Genomic DNA, 21221 nt, shown 5'->3' on the forward strand with positions numbered 1-21221 from the left:
CTGCACTGATTCAACACTTGTTGGTTCTCTCCCATTTGGCAGACATCGTATGCACAAGGATACCTAAGAGAATACCCCTGCCCTCACAGAAATTATAGCCTAGATCAGACCAGTGACTGAACGTGACAAAGTCACACCAAAATGCTGACTACAAATATTTCCTCCTCCTCCTTTTTTTTTTTGGTTGTTAAATTTCTTTTGGAAAGTGGCTTAATTCTACCTCTCCTCCAAATTCCTGTCATTGTGCTTCTGGTGTCCCTGACAGGAACCAGAGAAGGCTGTCATTCCAGAATCATGACACTTTCCTGCAACTAATTAAGGTTCTTCTAACTGTTCATCTGTTTTTAGCCCAAATCTTCTTAAAATCTAAAGATTTGTATCTCTGACTCTTTTTACATTTTTCCTCACAACTTATTCAACGTTCGTCTCGAAGCTGCTGACAGCTTTCACTTACCTTCCTATGGTAGGAAAACAGAGTGGCAGGCTGGATTGACGTACAGAGGGCCCTGGAAATAAACAACCATGATTTATGAGCATTTATTGTGTTCTAAGTATGAGGCTGAGCACTTTACATATTTTATTTAATTTTCCTGGGGCTTTACCAAATGACTCAGTCCCCAGGAAGACATCCACTTTCAAGGAAGAGGGCAGGACCAGCGCCCGCGTCCACACAACTGTGAGCAGGTGACAATGCCCATCATTGAGTGGGCATTCAACATTTCTTCTCCCCACTCTTGTCATCTCCTGACATTCTGTGCCTCTCCCTTGGGGAACAGCACTTTGTAGAGCGCAAGTGATTAGTCATTGCCAAATAAGCAAAAAGACTTTAAAAACTTAGTGTTCAAAAGTATTTAGTGGAAAAAGTAATAAATAAACCCAAGGTTTATTATTCCTCATCTATGGATAAAAACTCAAAGACTGCCAGACACTACACAGTCATAGGATGGCTTTCCCATAAAAAGAGAAGGGAGGGAGAGTGACAGGCATAGGAATGGTTGCCTGTTTCACCTCCCCATGCTCCTCTGACCCAGCCTCAGTTGGGCCTTAGGATCATCCAGAGACCCTCCCCAGACTAATTAAGTCAGAATCTCTGGGCATAGGGCCAGGGCATCATTATTTCTTTAAACACTCCCCTGAACTATTCCAGTGACCAGCCAGGGTGACAGCAAGAACCTTGTCAGTTTGTATCCCACCTCTCAGGGAATGAACTTCTGGAAGTGAATTCCCAGTCCCCAGTGGCCACATCTCCACAATGTCCTGTTGCCTGGTCTAACCCAATGAGACAGACCCCCAGTGTAAACCTGTGCACCTGTCTTCCTCCCCACGGGGGCTTCGTCAGACACCAAGAGGACGTAGTAGTGCTGGAGAGAGGGGCTAAGGGAACTCCAGATCCATGGCCATGGTGGTCTGGACTTCTTTAAGCCCCAGAGAGAATGGACTTCTGGTGGAGCTGCCAAGGTGAGAACCTAGTTTCTCAGGGACAGGTCACAGGTCACCTGGCAGCTACCCCCCTGCCTCCTGGAATCGGTGATCCAATCCCAGCTGCTGCCTGACCAGCTCTCTCTCCTAACCCTGCTCCCCATGCCAGACATTTTGCTTACCCCAACCTAGTGAGTGATCATCCTGCATGACCCCTGCTCCCCTTACTGCCATCCTGAACTCTGCCTTAGGCTAAAATTTGGATTCAGATCAGCTGTCTGTGCTCAGGCTCCCTGGCCTTCTGGTATGGAGTCCCCCAAGCAGAGATCCATGGCTTCCTCTGACCCTAGGGGTCTGTCTGTCTTCCATTTCTGGTGTTTTCCAGCCCCCTCATTCCCCCTCCTGCCCAAGTTTTGCTCATGACATTTTTCACAATTGTCTCATCCAAGGTTTCCACAAGGAACCAGATCTGGTCCCCACAAGTGTGTGGTGAGCTTTAAACAAACACTCACAGTGCCATGATGGCCACCAACTTTAGCTCCCAGGGAATGGGTGAAAACTCAGAGCAGAAGAAAATGTGGTTTCCGGCATCAGTCTTGTAAGTGCATAAGTATCCTGGTGAGTGGTAAAAAGAACCCCAGCTGTTTATTTTACTTCTCCCTCAACTCAAGTTGAAGACTTCTTGCCTATAAACTATGAAGATGCAAATTACTGTGGCCATTTTGTGGACTTTTCTATTATAGCAACCACTCGTTTTTATGGTGGTTCAACATTATGCAATTTTGAAATTTTAGGTGAAAAACTTGATGAACTCCCAGCATTCCTGTTTACACCAGTGGAATTTTACCAAGCTTGGGAAGGGCAATTGATCCGGACACTTGTGGAAACTACAGAGAACCAGCCTTGGGCACACCTTGGCGTCCACTGTGGCATGCTCTTGCGGTCAGCAGCTAGAGGCTGCAGGAAGCTTGTGGAGAGAAATTTCCCTAGGGTCCTGGCCTGGGGAGCATACTTTAGCTTCTCACAACTCAAAGTGTGGTCCAGCGACCAGCAGCATCACCTTCATCTGGGAACTTGCTAGACATGCAGAGTCTCAGGCCCCACCCAGACCTACCGAACCAGTCAGGAGATTAACAAGATCCTGAGGTGACTCAGGTCCCATATTTCCTGTTCAAGAAGCAGCAGTATTTTCAGCCCCTTCTTTCTCTTTCCCTGAGGGTTACTATTCTCTCTCAAGGAAATACTTGATCCAATAGCCCCGTTTACCTAAAAGCCAAGAAGACAATGATGACTGGGTGTCACCTGGTTCTCAGGTTGCCTGTCAGGAGGGCAGTGATCCTGTAATGAGGGTGGGTGGGGGCAGGGCAGGCCTTCGTAGATATTGTGCCCGCAAGAGATGTGTCCTTCTGCAGAGGTCAGTGTCATCAGGGGTGAACAGACAGGAGGGTGTCTGCCTTCCCCTGCTAGCCCTCCACATCCGTGAGAACTTTAGCATAAGTACTCTGCCCCCCACTGCCCTCATCTCGGGCACCTACACGGCAGAAGAGTTTGGGCTGAGGTTTCCTAACCCATCAAATCACAGATTTTTTTTTTTGAGACAGGGTTTTATTCTGTTGCCCAGGCTGGTGTGCAGTGGCATGATCACAACTCACTACAGCCTCAAACTCCCAGGCTCAAGCCATCCTCCCGCCTCAGTCTCCCAAGTAGCTGGGATTACAGGCGCTCACCACCACTTCTGGCTAATGTCTTTTGTATTTTTAGTAGAGACGGAGTTTTGCTCCATTGCCCAGGCTGGTCTCAAACTCCTGGGCTCAAGTGTTCCTCCCGCCTTGGCCTCCCAAAGTGTTAGGATTATAGGTGTGAATCACTGCGCCTGGCCAAATCTTAGCTTTCTCAGTTCCTTTATCCTTTGCTCATGTAGGTGGGCATTACCAAAACCCTACATTATCTGACAATTGTTTACAATAAAATGGATTGTTCATGAAGTATGCTTCCCTATCCATTCAGACAGTTTCACATTTGGTTATTTCACTGCCCAGTAGCTCCTCTTCCAGGAGGGAGATGAGGGAGACGAAAGGAAAGGAGGGATTTTTTTTGACTTATTTGACTTTGACTTATTTAGGCAGTTCCATGAACTCAGCAAAATAGTCCTCCCCACCCCCAAATTGTTCTCATTTAGTCTGCATAATCATAAATAACATATCCAACACAAAGTTTTGGGAATTTGTCAGGTTTTCTCCATGTTTGTTTCACCAGTGATAAAATAAGGAAGGCAGTCACCTGTAATGCAGTGGTTCTTACCTGAATGAGGACAGGGCTCACTTGGGAAGCTTTTTAAAAATACCAATGCCCAGGCCCGCTTCCAGCCCTATTAGGTGGGAGTCTTTGGAGGTAAGGGCAGGCAATGGTATTGTTATCAAAGCTCTGCAGGTGATTGTAATGGAGAACTCTTAAAATCATTAGAAAGTTGAGAACCTCTGGTCTAGTAAACTAGTCAAGAGCATTAGTTCCCAAACTTTCACACACATCAGAATCTTTCCAGAGGCATATGGGGCTCAAGAAGTTATTTGTTTATTTTGAGACAGAATCTGGCTCTGTCACCCAGGCTGGAGTGCAGTGGCGCAATCACAGCTCACTGCAGCCTCGACCTCCTGGGCTCAAGCAATTCTCCCAACCTCAGCCTCCCTAGTAGTGGGAACTACAGGCGTGTGCCACCATGTCTGGTTAATTTTTGTATTTTTTTGTAGCGATGGGGTCTCGCTATGTTGCCCAGGCTGGTCTCCAACTCCTGGGCTCAAGTGATCCGGCCATCTCGGCCTCCCAAAGTGCTGGGATTAAGAAGTTGCACCTTTAACAAGTTCCCAGGTGCTGCTGATGCTGCTGGTCTTTATTCTGGGACCAACTTTGAGAATCATTGGTCAAGAGACCTAAGATGAAATTCTAACTCTGCTGCTAAGTTGTCATATGATTTGAATAATCAGTATCTCCTCTTTGATATTCTACAACCGGAATAGGCAAACATTTTCAGTAAAAGGCCATATAACAAATACTTTTAGCTTTGCAGGTCATACGGTCTCTGTTGCAACTTCTTAACTCTGCCATTGTGGTATGAAAGCAGTCATAAACAACGCCTAAACAAACAGCATGACTGTGTTCCCATGAAACTTCATCGAGGTGGCAGGATCTGCTGACCTCTGTTCTACAGTCTCATGAGTGATGTCTCTAAGTGAGGATTTCTTTGTACTTATCTAATTTGGTGCTTTTTGGACTTTCTGAATCTGAGGGTTGATATCTTTCATCGATTCTGTAAGATTCACGGTTATCATCTTCTTAAATACTGCCTTTTCTACATCGTTTCTATTACCAATTCATGAAACTCAGACCTGGTAACATGTTAGACTGTCTCACTTTTTATCCTCCATGACTCTTAGCTGCTTATATATTTTCTACCTGTGTCTCTCTGTGCCACATTCATGTCTATCTTTTGTTTCTAGTAGTCCTCGTTGGCTCCTTATCAAGTCTGCATATTTTGATAGTCTCTTATATCTTCATCATTTATTCAATCACCTCATTTATTTCCTGAAACATTTTCATATGAGTTTATTTCATATTCCATGTTGATTTTTCCAATATCTATGGTCTTCGAAGGTCTGATTCTGCAGTTTATGATTTCTGTGGATTTTCATTCATGATGGCTCATTTTATTCATGATGGCCTGTTTCTTCATGAGGTTAGTAAATTTTGATCCTGACCTCTAATTCCTTGTAACTTTATCTGTGATAATTTTTTGAGGCCTAGTATCAATAAGGCAGTGCGGTAGTTTCTTTTGGATGCCTGGGGATGCTCCTTTATATAAGTTGTTGGCTTTAGAGCTCCCCAAGTAGTATGAATTTTGGTTTGCTATTAGAAATTGTCAGGTGACACATTTCTTTCCTGCCAGTTCCCAAGGTGGAAACAGGCAAGTTCTTTTCTTGACAGGCAAGGAGGGGCAGGTACTTGGTCTGTGGTTCATTTCCTGAAGGTACTGCTTTTTAGTGGTCTTAGCCTTATATGAGGGGTCTCCCAGCCATCTCCTCAATCCCTGGTGCCCGCATGTTCCCTTGAAACCTGGGCCAGGCCAGTAAGATATGGCCCATGCCCCACTTGGTGACCGGTGCCTTCAGCCTTAGCTCTTCTCTCTAGATTAATGCTTTCTCAAAGTTTCTGACCTCCTAGGCATGACTTGTTCTGAAGCCAGTTCAACTGTGCTTAAAAAATTATTTTCTTTAAATATCATCTATAGCATTTTGAGTGGCCTCTTTGGGAGTGGTGGCATGGTATTACCAGGGACACCAGTAGGTAACCAACCACTTCCAATTTCTGCTTCCTCATCTCTGAATGGAGAAACCAACAGAACCAGAAATGCTTCTTCAATACTTTTTTTTCAATGAATGAATCAGTGTTTTTTTATACTGTTCTCAGTATTCTTATTGTTTATTGTCACTACGCCACTGTGCAATGTGGAGGATAGGCTAATAGCATGTTTCTCAGATTAGATCAGGTTAATAATATGAACTGACTTCATAAGATCTTTTTAAAAAGGTACTGTATAGAATTTGTAGACCTATAATTTGAAGTTTCGAATTTCCCTGTGTGATTCAGAAGCCCTCATTTGGCTGAGGCACTGATATGAGCTAATTACACCATGAAGCTTGTATTGGGAACAAATCATTTACCACCCTCCATCTTCAACCCAGTGTGGTGTGTGGATCTCCTCTCCTTGACTATTAAAAGTCTTTTGAAATTATAAAACTTAGAGTTTTCATGTGTGTGAAAAGCAGTTCTCAAGCAAGAGCTAGATGTTTTGTGCAAGTTGAAGAGGCAGCTAGATCGTGGTGTACGAGACGCTCAGGAAGCACTTAACTCCCGATGGAAATATGATTCGGGAAGGCGCCAGGAGCCTGTACAAATTTTCCACATTCTTGAGTTGGGGAATTCTGGAAGAATCAAGAGTGCTATCCCATGAGGATTTCAAGCGCCTACTATTACTACTATTACTGCATATTAATAAATAGTTTTGTGAAAAATAAAGTGAGGCAGAAATGCCAAATTGAAAAGGAATCTGCACAGTTTGGCATTTTCTTACAAAACTAAACTCTTGTCGTACAATCCAGCAATTGTGCTCCTTGGTATTTACCAAAAGGGACTGAAAACTTATGTCTACACAGAAATCTGCACACAGATGTTTATAGCAGTTTTATTCATCATTGCCAAAACTTGGAAGCAACCAAAATGTCCTTCAGTAGGTGAATGGATAAATAAACTGTGGTGCATCCAGACAATGGAATATTATCCAGGAATGAAATGAGCTTTCAAGCCATGAAAAGACATGGAAGAACCTTAAATGTACATTGCTAAGTGAAAGAAGCCAATATGAAAAGCCTACATACTGTACGATTCCAACTACATGACATTCTGGAAAAGGTAGAACTATGGAGCCTGTAAAGAGACCAGTGATTGCCAGGGGTTAGCCGGGAGGGAGGAATAGGTGGAGCACAGAGGATTTGCAGGACGGTGAAACTGAACTGTTCTGTATGAAGTTATAAGGTGGATCCATGTCGTTATGCATTTGTCCAAACCCGTAGAATGTACACCATCAAGAGTGAACCCTGATGTAAACTATGGACTTTGGGTGACAGTGATGTGTCATTGTAAGGTCATTGTAGCAAATAGATGGCTTTGGTGGAGATATTAATATTGTATGGAGGGGGCAGGGGGTGTATGGGAATTCTTAAAGTTGCCACTCAATTTTGCTGTGAACCTAGAACTGCTCTAAAAAATTCAGCTTATTAATTTTAAATAAAGGAGTTTGCAGAATGGAATGAGATGGTACCTTGGCTATCTCTCTGGAGTAGCTGTTACTCGCCGAAAAAAACAATCAAGTTCAAGTCACACACAAGGTCTAGGCCAGGTGCCTGCCCCTCTGTGTGTCCCTGCTTGGCTGGAGAAGAGACCTTAGGCCCCAGGATAGAGGCAGGAGCAATGGCTTCTTGGGGCTTAGAGGGCGCGGAATGGAAGGAGGACCTACTTCTGAAAGCATGGGCATGCCCACTGCAGAGGGGCCAGAGGGAAGGAAGGAAGAAAGGAATTCATGCCTTTGGCATTTCCTGCCTCCCCAAGCACTGCAGGAGTGGTTTGCCGGGAAGGCTGGTGTTAGACCAAAACCTGCACCTCTGGGAGTCAATAAAGATAGCCTGGAGAGGCTGGAAGGGCAGCTGGAAGATCCCATCTCTGGAATCTTTGCAAGAGAAGGACCTACCTGTAGACACACACTAGCATATACATGAGAAAACACACAGATTTAAACAGGTGAACAGGCACACAGTGACACACACATACTGGCACACACATGCACAGTCAGATGCGTGTATGCATTCAGAGTTCACATCTGTTGTAGAAACACACACAGATGATCAAGGCAGCTTGCCATTCTGGAAGTACAGCATAAGCAGTAGCTGCGGATAAACATGGCCTCTTGATAGCCCGGGGAGCAAATTGTTCTAACATGTGTCCCCTGAGAATGCAACAGCCTTCCAGAACAAGTAGCCCTCCCTTCTCCATCACTCAGCTGCGCTTGATGGAGCTCTGTCTGTGTCTGAAGCTCCCAGTATGGTTTCTGGCAAATGCACAGGTGTGTTCATCGCAGTGTGCCTGCAGGCGGCTTTCTCGCCCATGTGTCTTCAGTGCTCTAGGTAGGTTGTAATATAGTGCTGTCAGTTCATGACATTCACTTTATCCACATGACACTGGAGGTCTTTGGTAGTGAGAACTTGCTGCCCACGCTGCCTGAGAGGGTCAACAACAGAAGCAGTGAAGGAACTGAATCTTGCTGGGCCATAGAAGCTTATGTTTCCCTATGTCCCCGACAGCGTTGCCCTTCCGACTTGGGGCCTTCCTCTCACTTGTTGCATAAGCTGTGGGAGAGAAATTGGGGGTAGGAGGCATTTTCAGTAGTTTGGGACACGTCTTCCTTGGGGCAACACTAAGTGGAAACAGGCCCATTTGCACATTGGCAGATGGAATCCAACTGAATGTGGAAAAAAGCTCCTCCGCAGAGGGCTCAAACCAAACAGAACATTAACCAAAACAACACCTTTTAAGTTTAACAAGGACTTAGAAACTAGTTTGAAAAACTTCTGGTACTAATAGACAGCTTTTTAAAAACCAATTTAAAAGCTCTTCTGTTGAGTTAAAAAGCAAGAAGGCTTTCAATGCTTCCATTCTTTTCAAATTCTCTGCTTTTGAACATAATAGGATTATTTTCTTTTACAATTATTTCACTGAACTGTTTTGCAACTGCGGTAGACAGAATAATGGCCCCCAAAGAACTCCATATTTGAATCCCTGGAACCTGTGAGTGTGTTACCTTACATGGCCAAAGGGACTTTGCAGATGTGATGTAGAATCTTGAGATGAGAGATGATGCAGGATTAACTAGGGAAGCCCAATGTAATCACAGATGTCCTTAAAAGATGGAAGAAGGAGAGTCAGAGAAGGGGATGAGACCCTGGAAGTAGAGGTTGGAGTGATGCACTCTTAAGACAGAGGAAGAGGCCATAAGCCAAGGACTCCACTCATCCTCGATGGGCTAGAAACAGCAAAGAAATGGACTCTCTTCTGGACCCTCTAAAAGGAAGACAGCCCTGTGAATACCTTGATTTCAAGGCTGGGCATGGTGGCTCATGCCTGTAATTGCAGCACTTTGGGAGGCCAAGGCGGGCAGATCATTTGAGATCAGGAGTTCAAGACCAGCCTGGGCAATATGGTGAAATCCCTTCCCTGCTAAAAATACAAAAATTAGCTGGGCATGGTGGCAGTTGCCTGTAATCCCAGCTATAGGAGGCTGAGGCGGGAGAATCACTTGAACCTGGGAGGCAGAGGTTGCAGTGAGCCGAGATTGCACTACGGCACTCCAGCCTGGGTGACAGAGTGAGACTCTGTCTCAAAACAAAACAAAACAAAAACAAAAACAAAAACAAAAAACCAAAAAACAAACAAAAAAACCCCTTGATTTCAGGATTTCTGACTTCCAGAACTGTAAGATAATATATTTGTGTTGTTTTAAGCCACATTTGTGGTAATTTGTTACAATGACAGTAGGAAGTTAATACAGCCTATCGGGTATGGGTCAGATCCTGCCTGCTAACTTGAAAAAAAGACCAACTTATTGAGAAATAAACGAACTGTTTCATTGGACCTCATATAGTTTCTTTGGTTGCCTTTCTCTGTTCAGGTGAGCTTGTAGTATGAATTTTACACATATTCCTCACTATGCTAAGTGAAACGTTCATGTTAGGAGGTTTAAATCTAACTGCATCTGACTCCAAGCATCTTTGTCTATCTTTGCTGGGGATTATCCTATTGTATTAGGTTGCTCGGGCTGCCTTAACAAAATATTGCAGACTAGACAGCTACAACAACAGGCATTTATTCCCTCACAGCTCTGGAAACTAGAAGTCCAAGATCAAGATACTGGCTGGGTTGGTTTCTCCTGAGGCCTCTCTCCTTGGCTGGCAGATGGCTGTCTTCTTGCCGTGTCTTCACATGGTCCTTCCTCTGCACATACAAATCCCTGGTGTTTGTATGTCCAAATTTCCTCTTCTTATAAGGATACCAGTCAGAATGGATTAGTGACCAACCTAATGGACTCGTTTTAACCTAATTACCTTTTTAAAGGCCCCATCTTTCATTAAATTCTGAGGTACTGTGGTTTAGGGCTTTAATATATTAATTTTAGAGGACACATTTCAGCCCATAACACCTATGTTAAGCACAGCTAAGAGAGGTCTGTACAAGCCAAGAAGAGAGGACTGTACTACTTAAGTGGTGTGTCAGGACTATTGTCTATTATCCATGTTTACACTCAAGTTTACTGCAATATGCAGCAATTGGAACTATATCACTTAGTCACCTTCTGGCCCAGAGGAAGTGTATTCCAAAGACCATTAAGCTAAGATGAGAACAGGCCAGCTCTTTGAGTGGCAGAAACTCTCTCATAAAAATCTTACAGGGTTGGGGGTAGGGGACTGGGGAAGAAGGGGCAGCATAAATGCAACTGAGTCCCTACCTCATACCATACAACTTACACATAGGAAAATACACTACACCTTACACCAGTAGACCAAAATGTAAAAAACATACTTCAAAATGAATAAAGAAAATAAAGGACCATATCTACATGATCTTAAAATAGAGAAAACTTTTTTTTAAAAAAGGAGCTCACAAAGCCCAAAGAATAAAGAAAAAGAGATAAATTCAACCACTTCAAACTTTAAAATTCTGTACAGAAAGTGTAAAAAAAAACTTCCGTTGGCAAAAGTTTAAAAAAGATGCTTGGAGCCACATTAAATAGACTAGGAATTTGTATATAAAACACAGAATAAGAAAAATAAAAGTAGGAAAAAATAAATTAGCTGCCAGAAGAGTAAATGTGAATAGCCAATAAAAAACAAAAAGACGCTCAAGGTCAGGGAAGGGAAAGAAGAAGAACAGAGAGAGGCCATATCCCACCCATGGTACTGGTAAAATCAAGTTGTCAAACGATCTCAACTGTTGGCAAGGTTCTAGGGGAAATGGTACTCTCATAAATTGTTGCTGGAAATGTAAATTAGTAAAGGCATATTGGAGAGAAATTTGACAGCATCTAGGAAAATGGAAAATGTGCCTACCCTATGTCCTGGGAATTGTGCTTTGGGATACACACTGAACAAGCTTCTGCATATTTCCATGAGGGTCCTATACACAATGGTGTCTGTTGCAGCATTTTTGGTAATAGCAGGGAAAAAAATGATCCCTTGATATAGAAAGGAATAAATAAAATGTAGTATTTTCCTGTAATGAAACGCCGCATAACAATTGATAATAAATATGAAGTTTATATCAGCCTAAATAGATTCTAAAAACAAGGTAGAGTATAAAAAGCAAGATGCAAATTGATGGGATATTTACAGACAATGTACGTGTGTATTTTTAAAAACAAAATCATACAACATGTGTTTTAATTAATGCATATGTATCTAGAAAAAAGTTATTCTTAAGGAATGCAATGGATACATGATCATTTAGTTTCTGGGGAGATGCAGAGAAGCATGGGTGTTGAGGTTGGTGGTTTAGGGGACATGAGCTAATATCTCTTCTTGCCTCACTCCTCCTCTTCCATTCCCTCCCCTCCCCTCTCTCCGTCCCTCCTTTCCCCCATTCCTTCTTTCCTTTCTTCCTTTTTTCTTCCTAAAAATTGACAAGAAGGAGATATGGCAAAAAAGTTAGCACTTGTTAATTCTAAATGGTAGGAATATGGAAGTTATTTTTAAAATTTTATGGTAACTTCTAAATTTCAGAAAGCAGAAACCAAACCAAACAAAAACCCTGGTATTTATAAAAATAAAATCATAAACTATAAAACTCTACTGCAGGACATCATTTGTACTCCAAATCTCAGCATCACGCAATATATCTTAGTAATGAATCTGCACATGTACCCACTGATTCTAAAATAAAAGTTGAAAAAAAAAACCTCTACTGAAGGAAGCAAAGGAAGACTTGAACAAGTGAAGGAAAGGATTATTTTGCATCCACTGTCTTCCAGAGAGCCAGCCACTTCCTGGCATCATAAACTGACTCCTCAATGTTGGGAGTCCTCACTGGCTTTTGAGTTAGAGAGAACCATATCGGCTATTCTGTGTTGAACCTCTCTTTTCACCTCCCCCATGGATGCCCCCACCCTCTTGAAGTACTGTTATAGGTGTCCGTTTTTCAGGGCCAGTAACTGGCCCCACTGTCCTGAAGCAGGGAGTTCCATTTTTAGGCAGCTTAACCTATTAAGGAAAATTCTTCCTTATTTTTCAGAAGAAAACTATTCCTGTAGACTCCACCCCTTGGTTCTAATTTTGGAGCAACACAAATCAAGTTCAGTGCTCCTTTAACAGCAATGTCCTTCAAAATGTAAAGACAGCCCAGGATACTGAGTTTCGATCCTGCATTAATAAGTTTTTGGATCTAAAAATGTAGAGGGCGTCTTACACAAATGCAAACTCATGAACCTCATATGGAGAAATCACCCTAAAATATCTAAACGTCTGTGAAATTCAACTTTTAAACTTCTCTTTGGTAATATGGAAGAAACTAACCTGAGAACACAGAAAGATAGGCTCATATCAGGCAGTGGATTTTTCTCTGAGCTTGGAGTTGGAGGCGTCTTCCCTGGGAAGGAGAAGTACATAATTCATGAGCCATGCTTATCAGACTCCAAAGGGAAAGATACAGAGGGGAACTGGATGCCTGGTTAGAAACTGATACCTCAACAGACATAAGAGGGAGCTACATGATCTCCTTTTTTTTTTTTTTTTTTGGTATGAATTTTTTTTTTTTTTATTATTATACTTTAAGTTTTAGGGTACATGTGCACATTGTGCAGGTTAGTTACATATGTATACATGTGCCATGCTGGTGCGCTGCACCCACCAACTCGTCATCCAGCATTAGGTATATCTCCCAATGCTATCCCTCCCCCCTCCCCCCTCCCCACCACAGTCCCCAGAGTATGATATTCCCCTTCCTGTGTCCATGTGATCTCATTGTTCAATTCCCACCTATGAGTGAGAATATGCGGTGTTTGGTTTTTTGTTCTTGCGATAGTTTACTGAGAATGATGGTTTCCAATTTCATCCATGTCCCTACAAAGGATATGAACTCCTCATTTTTTATGGCTGCATAGTATTCCATGGTGTATATGTGCCACATTTTCTTAATCCAGTCTATCATTGTTGGACATTTGGGTTGGTTCCAAGTCTTTGCTATTGTGAATAATGCCGCAATAAACATACGTGTGCATGTGTCTTTATAGCAGCATGATTTATAGAGGATGCGGAGAAATAGGAACACTTTTACACTGTTGGTGGGACTGTAAACTAGTTCAACCATTGTGGAAGTCAGTGTGGCGATTCCTCAGGGATCTAGAACTAGAAATACCATTTGACCCAGCCATCCCATTACTGGGTATATACCCAAATGACTATAAATCATGCTGCTATAAAGACACATGATCTCCTTATGAATAACATTGCATATTTTATAAGGGAGTAGCAATGGCTTGCCAATTTCAATGCTAAGGTGGGTTAACGAAGTTTGACTTAGAGGTAGGCTATGGAGACACATTCCCCACTGGGTTGCTGTTTATCAGCTTGTTTCCTTTTCACCTGCCTGAGAAGTAACCGATGAATGAAAAAGGCTATTGGCACTCCGTTCTAGAGAAGTGATTGGTTGATGGTGTGTCTGAGTTATGTGAGATGTTGTGTATCATTGTGGGAAAGAGGAAAGAAGAAAGGAAACTGAAGCTCACGTTCTCCTGTTAGTAGTGAAACAGGGATCGAAGCTCAGCCTCCTGGGCTCAAATATTCTTTGTTTTGTTGAAACCTCACTACTCTCACAGAGACTATAAAGGCATCAATAGCAAATACGAAAAATATTTAATGACTGGTACCACCCAGTCAAAATGGACTCCAGCTGCTTTATGGGCATATGTTGGTGAGATACCTGTCCCACCCACAACCATCACCAACCAGAGTCCAAGAGATGCTTTCAAAGGTGAAACAGAAGAAGCATTGCTCAATTAAATTATAACTAATTATATTGTCCTTGTCTTCTTTGATGAAATGGCTTTGTTTCCATCCAGGCACGGTAGCTCATGCCTGAAATCCCAGCCCTTTGGGAGAGGCCAAGGTAGGAGGGTCACTTGAGCTTGGGAGTTCAAAACCAGCTGGGCAGCATTGCAAAACCCCATCTCTATAAGAAATACAAAAATTAGTCAAGCATCGTGGCAAGCGCCTGTAGTCCTAGCTACTCAGGAGGCTAACGTGAGAGGATTGCTTGAGCCTAGGAGGCAGAGGCTGCAGTGAGCTGTGATTGCGCCACTGCACTACAGCCTGGGCAACAGAGTGAGACCCTGTCTCAAAAAATTTAGAAAAATGGCTTTGTTTCCCAGTAGATCTCTCTGAAATTATATTCTATGTATGAAGCCATTTCTTCTTAAAACTTTTTGTAGGAAATCACTTCAACTCTGACTGTGAATGCAAAAGAAAGTAAAGGAGAATGGATATGGGGAAGGGATGGCTTCATTTTTCTACATTTTGAGGTGGCTGACAAAACTTGCTCCTTCTTAAAGTCCTTCAGTGTCCTGAGTCAAGAGAGGAGATGCAAACATCCTTTAACTCTCTCTTCCCATAATCTCCAGCCCCATGGTTTTATCTCTGGAGAATGTTCTCTTCTTTAAACCCTATCTCCCGTCTCCACCTGTTGCCATCTTATCCTAAAATCATTTCCAATAGAACATCCACTGCACAGCCCTCCTCATCGCCTTGCCGGGTTCTATCTGCCTCTCCTTTCAGTCATGAATCAATTTCCTAATCCTGACATTTCCTAGGAGGGTAAATACATCTTAGGTGATAGTTCCCAGACAGCATCCTTAAATTTGGGGGTGTCTGATCACCTACAAGGGAAGACAATTATTTTACAACCTTTCCCTCACTGCACTCCCACCCAGTGCTGTATGTTTGTTTTTGACTAGAGTGAATTAAAATCAGTTTTGTTTGGAAGATTTCACAACACTCCTCGACATTTTTGGAGTTCCGATGGAGAAAGATTGAAGCCGGAATGAAACCTAAGGGCCTGCTGCATCGCACGTGTTTGGGGGCTTTTCTGTTTTGTTGTGCAAACTCAGTCCAGTGGGACACAGACATGACTGCTATGGGGAGGCATTTCCCTGTTTGCCAAAAAGCAATGGTGCGGAATAGTTTGAGAGACCACAAAATTACATTTCTCTACTCAGCACTGTGAAAAATTGTCATGGAAAAATATATTACCAACTCACATCACCTGGATCCACTACAGCCAGGGAGCAAAAGAGATTTCAACCCAGTCACTAATATGTAATGGATTAATTCAACCTGAGCGTTTGTTGTGTCTTTCTGCTGTCTTTGGATTCAAACACATAATTGTCTAAATTGAGCAGTGAAGATTGCCTGGCTCCTTAGTTCCTGGGCTTCTATCCCTTTGAATTCATGTCATTCTGATTAAGGGAGAGAAGGAGGCAAGCAGGAAGTTTCCAGTTTGGGATTAAAGCATCAGCCCCAATTCTGGCCCCAGCATTTCAGGTGCATGAATACCGGCTGGTTTCTCCAGAATATCTCTGGTCTGGTCTCCATTTGAGAAGTTTGCTCTCCAAAACTCAAACCTCAATAATTATAAAAACTTACTGGAAGTGTTTTCAATATTTTTGAAGCTGAAAATATACCCATATATTTTAAACAACCCCAAAGAGATCAAGAATGGGAAATGGCAGGGCTGGACAAGAGGCAGTCTGAAGCTGAAAGCCCAGGTGGGAAGATGCCAGTGTCAAATTATTGGACAACGATCAAATATTTGAGGCCTCCAGCATTTGTGGAAATTATTTTAGCAGGGATAGTGGCACTAAGACAATGATTTGTTTTCTCCAAGTCTAAATGAAGAAATTGTGTGGCTCCATGTTTCTCTTTTAATTAAGAATATAACCTTTTCTTTAAAAGAGTCTACCTGAACTACTAAGCCCACAAGACAGGGCTCTGCATTTTAAAATGTCAGGGAGTCTTGAAGACCCAAAAAACTGCTTAGTAATTGATCAGTGATAGCCAGCCTCAAATGACTTCCACATCTATAAATCGTAAGCCAGAAGGAGACACTAAAGAGAAGAACAGAAGGGTTTGTTGGGAGAGTACCACAAATAATTAAAAGTTATGGGAACAGAGAAGAAAATAAGACATGTTGATTAGAAACATCAGGATGAATTGGCATTGATTTTGCTGTACAATAGAAAACTTGTTTCAAATTTTCTTCCAACAGATGCATAGCATGGTGAGTGAGGAATTGAATTTTATTCCAGGTTCAAATTTAAGTTTGGAAATAAAATTTGGGAAGGTATGCCTCATTTCACAAAAACTAAACAACTTTTTGAATACTCTTACATAAGGAATCCCACAGAAATGGATCTAATTTGATTATCCAGTATCTGTAGGCTCAGAAAAATTTTTCTCTTGGATTTGAATTTTAACGCATGTTTAGCCCCTTTTTTATTCATTTGCTGATACATTCTAATATTCTTCCTTGTGAATCTTTGCAGGTCCTGTTACAACCTGGTTGTAAGTGCTCACCTCTTTTAAAAACAACCAACATTTTCAATAAATTCCTTGAGAAAAATAATTGCTTGTTATACGGTTACAGAATATGAAAGCACACATTTGAATTGCAGCTGTTACCTTTCCTTCTGGTCCTTAATAATTGGACCAAATATAAAAGTCACATGAATATTTTATTTCTCCTTTTAAATGAAGAGTTCGTTAGCACTATCAGTTTTCTACCACATTCTTTTTTTTTTTTTTTTTGAGACGGAGTCTCGCTCTGTTGCCCAGGCTGGAGTGCAGTGGCGCAGTCTCGGCTCATTGCAAGCTCCGCCTCCTGGTTTCACATCATTCTACTGCCTCAACCTCCCGAGTAGCTGGGACTACAGGTGCCCGCCACCACGCCTGGCTAATTTTGTTTTTGTATTTTTAGTAGAGATGGGGTTTCACCGTATTAGCCAGGATGGTCTGGATCTGCTGACCTCGTGATCCGCCCACCTCGGCCTCCCAAAGTGCTGGGATTACAGGCATGAGCCACCACTCCCAGCCTCTACCGCATTCTTAACATGTGATTTGACTGCCTGTGGAGCTAACATTTTCCTCAGAGGGATGAGCCCACATGATCTCATGACAAGGCCGACCTGTCCTCCAGCCTGCCAGAGTGCAGGCACAACACTGGCCCTTGACACAGCTTGCAGATGGGCACGGCCTCTGGGCTGTGTCACAGCTGTTCCACTAAACCTCCCGTGAGAAACCGGTGCCCTAGAGGGTCTGTCCCCACCCTGAGCTCTCCTGGAGCCCCACCATTTAAAGGCCACACACAGCTCACTCCATTGGCCTTCTCTGTCCTTAATCCTCAACTCAGGAGCACCTTAAATGTTAGCAGGTCCCTCCTTCCAAGCCTCAGAAGGACTTTCCTCATGGGTGCCTGTTTGCAAGGCTGGAATTTCTGCACAACTGATGATCAACTCCAGAGAGCTCCTAGTTCACTGCCCATGGCGGTTACTCCTGCCTCCAGGGCTCCCCTGGGCCCTCTGGGCAGTTACCACCTCCCATCTTATTCTCAGCAGACACCTGGGCCCACTAGAAGATAGTGCAACCCACTAAAAGGTTAGAAGCCCCATGAGGGATCATGATGCATGTACTGATGTCCCCAGTGCTTAGAGAGCACCCAGGATAATGCCTGGCTCATAATCTGTGCTCAACAGTGTTGTTTCCTATTGGACAAGCCCTCCTGTGCACACTTTTTCTCCTCCCTCCTTCCCCTTCAGAGAAGCAGACACAGCCTCTCTCCTAGTCAGGAATGACCTCCCCCTGCCCTGTCATGCTCTTCTTCTAAAACCCTGGTCCTTCCCTTGCTTCTTTCCTAGAACCATCAATGTCATCCTCACCTTGCTCCCGGCATTGACTCCCTCTCTAAGTGACACTCTATTTCTCACCTTTTCTCCTTCACATTCCATACCAAAAGTTGAAAAGAATAGGGTAAAGAAAAGTGCCACCACTTAAAGAAAGCATAGGTACTCTAATAAGGAATTAAGTGGAAACTTTATGGAAGAAGTGACATTGGCCAATAGCTTGGAAGCATCCTTAGAATGTTTGGAGTTACTTGCTGATGTGGTTTGGATGTTTGTCTCCACCAAACCTCACATTTGAAATGTGATCCCCAATGTAAGAGGTGTGTGGGTCATAGGGGCAGATCCCTCATGAATGAGCCCGATCCCCTTTCCAAGGTGATGCGAGAGTTCTTGCTGATGAGATCACATGAGATCTGGTTGCTAGAAGAGCCTGTCACCTTCTCTGCTCTCTTCTTGCTCCCTCTCTCACCATGTGACAGGAATGCTCTCCTTTGGCTTCCGCCATTAGTGGAAGCTTCCTGAGGTCTTTGACTAAAGCAGAAGCCGGCACCATGCTTGTACAGCCTGCAAAACTGTGAGCCAAATTACCTCTATTCTTTATAAATTACCCAGCCTCAGGTATTCCCTTATAACAATGCAAAATGAATGAATACAATGGCCAACATTATAAAAAGAGAGATTTCAGATAAAAATCAACATTTTTGCAGGCTTCTCCTGAAAAATTAGAAGCTCTGGTAATGCCTGGCCAATATAACCACATCTTAACAGCCACAAGAAGTTCAGGAGCAACTGTTACTGTCAAGAAGGCCTTGCACCAAAGACACATGCAACACATCTCACATCTGTGGTCATCTGCAATGAGGAGCCATCAAGAGATAGCACCCTGCCGCCAAGAGGTGGAGTCATATTCTTCTCCCCTTGAATCTGGACTAGAATTGGTGATTTGCTTGTTACCAAAAGAATGCAGGAGAAGAGATGCTGCATGACTTCTGAAGCTAGAAGAGGCAAGGCCATGCAACTTCTGCTGCTTTTCCTAGACACTTCCTCTCAGATGCCCCCTCTTGGAATCCAACCACCATGTTGTGAGGAAGCCCAAGCCATGTAGAGAGGTCATGTGTAGGTGCTCTGGCCACCAGTCCCAACCAAACTCAGGCCTTCAGTCAACCCGGTCCAGAGGTGAAGAGCCTACAGGTGAGTCCAGCTTCAACACCATCATGGATCAAATCTTGATGATCAAGACCATCACAGATCACAGACAGATGATCACTGCTGAGTCCTATTCAAATTTTTGATCCACAGAATGCAGAACATAATAAAATCATTGTTGAAGACCACTGAGTTTTGAAATTTTTTGTCACATAGCGTGAGATAACTGGAACAGCATGTCTTTATATTTTCCAGGATTTTTAGTACAAGGTCACTGGCAGAGAGGCTGCTCATTATTTTTTAACTAATTGGGTCTTAGAAAGTAGAAGGCAGTTACAAAGTGTTCACCTCTTTTTTTTCTTCTATAACAATTACATTTTAACATCTTGGGATGCAAAAAGCCAACAATCCATTAGAGAGGAGAACTATTTCCGTGGCTGGCATGTAGAAATAACGCTTTTTAATTTTATTTACAAAAACATCATCAGCTATGCAACCTTCCTGGACAGATACCCACTCTGGCTTCTGTTTGTATAGCTGATAATTATTATTGTAAACTTGACTGTAGACTGTTTGCATTACAGGTGAAGAGAAGAAGAGTATGAACTACCACGAAACTCATTTCCCTCCGTCCTTCAATCAAACGCAATGACCTTCAGCTACTCTCACCATTCTCTACTGAAAACATCCCAAGTATCTGGAAAGAACTCACCTAAAGTTCCCCAACATCAAATAAACCACGTTCCAAAAGATTCAGAGCCAGACAGAAACAAAACGCCCTTTGTTGATGAAGCATTTACTCATACATACATACAAGTGTGTATATATATATACACACATATATGTGTGTGTGTGTGTGTGTGTGTGTGTATACATATATATATATATATATATATTTTTGAGACAGAGTCTCTGTCACCCAGGCTGGAGTGCAGTGGTGCAATCTCGGCTCACTGCAACCTCTGACTCCCGGGTTCAAGTGATTCTCTGCCTCAGCTTCCCAAGGAGCTGGGACTACAACAGGTGCATGCCACCATGCCTGGATAATTTTTGTATTTTTCGTAGTGAAGGGGTTTTGCCACGTTGGCCAGGCTGGTCTTGAACATTTACTGAAACATTTTTGAAGGATTCATTGGCATCAGAATATAAAAAGGGGCTGTGTGCAAAATGCCCTATATAAAAATATATATTTAAAACCTTGATTACAGACATAGTTCACATTCATTGCAGAAAACATAGAGAAGCACAAAGAACAAAATTAAAATGACCTCTAACCTCAACACCTAGAGGACAGCATTGCTAACATTTAGGCCACATCCTTTCCGTTATATTTATTCATATAAATGGAACAAATGATGTTCCAAAGATCAGATCTCATTGTAACCCCTGCCCTGCATCATCATAGTGTACACATTTACCCATGTCATTAAATAGTCATCTACAGTATAATTTTATGCATAGTATTCTGTTGTATGAATGTGTCATAATTTTGTAATTATCTCCTATTGTTGGACATTTAGGTTGTCTCCAGTTTTCCCTTACTGTCTACAGCATAGCAATAAACATCCACCCTTGTCATGTTTTCATATGTCCATGATTATTCATATGTTTGCATATATCCATGATGATTTCCTAGCTCAAGCTTGTCCAATCCATGGCCCGCAGCCCATATGCAGCCCAGGATGGCTTTGAATGCAGCCCAACACAAATTTGTAAACTTTCTTAAAACATTATGAGGTTTTTAGTTTTATTTTTTATTTTTTTAGCTCATCAGTTATCATTAGTGTTAGTGTATCTTATGCGTGGTCCAGAACAATTCTTCTTCCAATGTGGCCCAGGGAAGCCCAAAGATCGGACACCCCTGTCCTAGATAAATGTCTAGAAAGGGGTTTGCTGAGTCAGAGGTATGATATCATCAAGGCTTTTGATACTTATTGCCAAATTTTCCTCCAGAATCACATTCCCCAGGCAGTGCATAGGAATTTTCATTTTACCAAACCCACGCCAACTGGAAAACATTTCTTTATGGTCTGGGAATCAATGGTTATAGTACCTTGGACTCAACAATAATACACCAACAGACAGCTCCCAAGCACTGAAGATGGGAGAGCAGAAT

At 42.7% G+C, this 21221-nt stretch overlaps 1 non-coding gene across 2 annotated transcripts in view; it reads left to right on the forward strand.

Annotated features, from left to right (window-relative positions):
• The window catches only part of LOC106634235 (uncharacterized), a 147243-nt gene extending 126556 nt beyond the window's left edge, over positions 1-20687 (forward strand). For both annotated transcript variants that reach the window (XR_001337609.5, XR_010111093.1), the window contains one exon: positions 19690-20687. This is a non-coding gene — a transcript (uncharacterized LOC106634235). The remainder of the gene's footprint in view (positions 1-19689) is intronic.
• The last annotated feature ends 534 nt before the right edge of the window (positions 20688-21221 follow it).

This window comes from Pan paniscus, chromosome 22 (assembly GCF_029289425.2).
Source record: "Pan paniscus chromosome 22, NHGRI_mPanPan1-v2.0_pri, whole genome shotgun sequence".
Taxonomy (NCBI): Eukaryota; Metazoa; Chordata; class Mammalia; order Primates; family Hominidae; genus Pan; species Pan paniscus.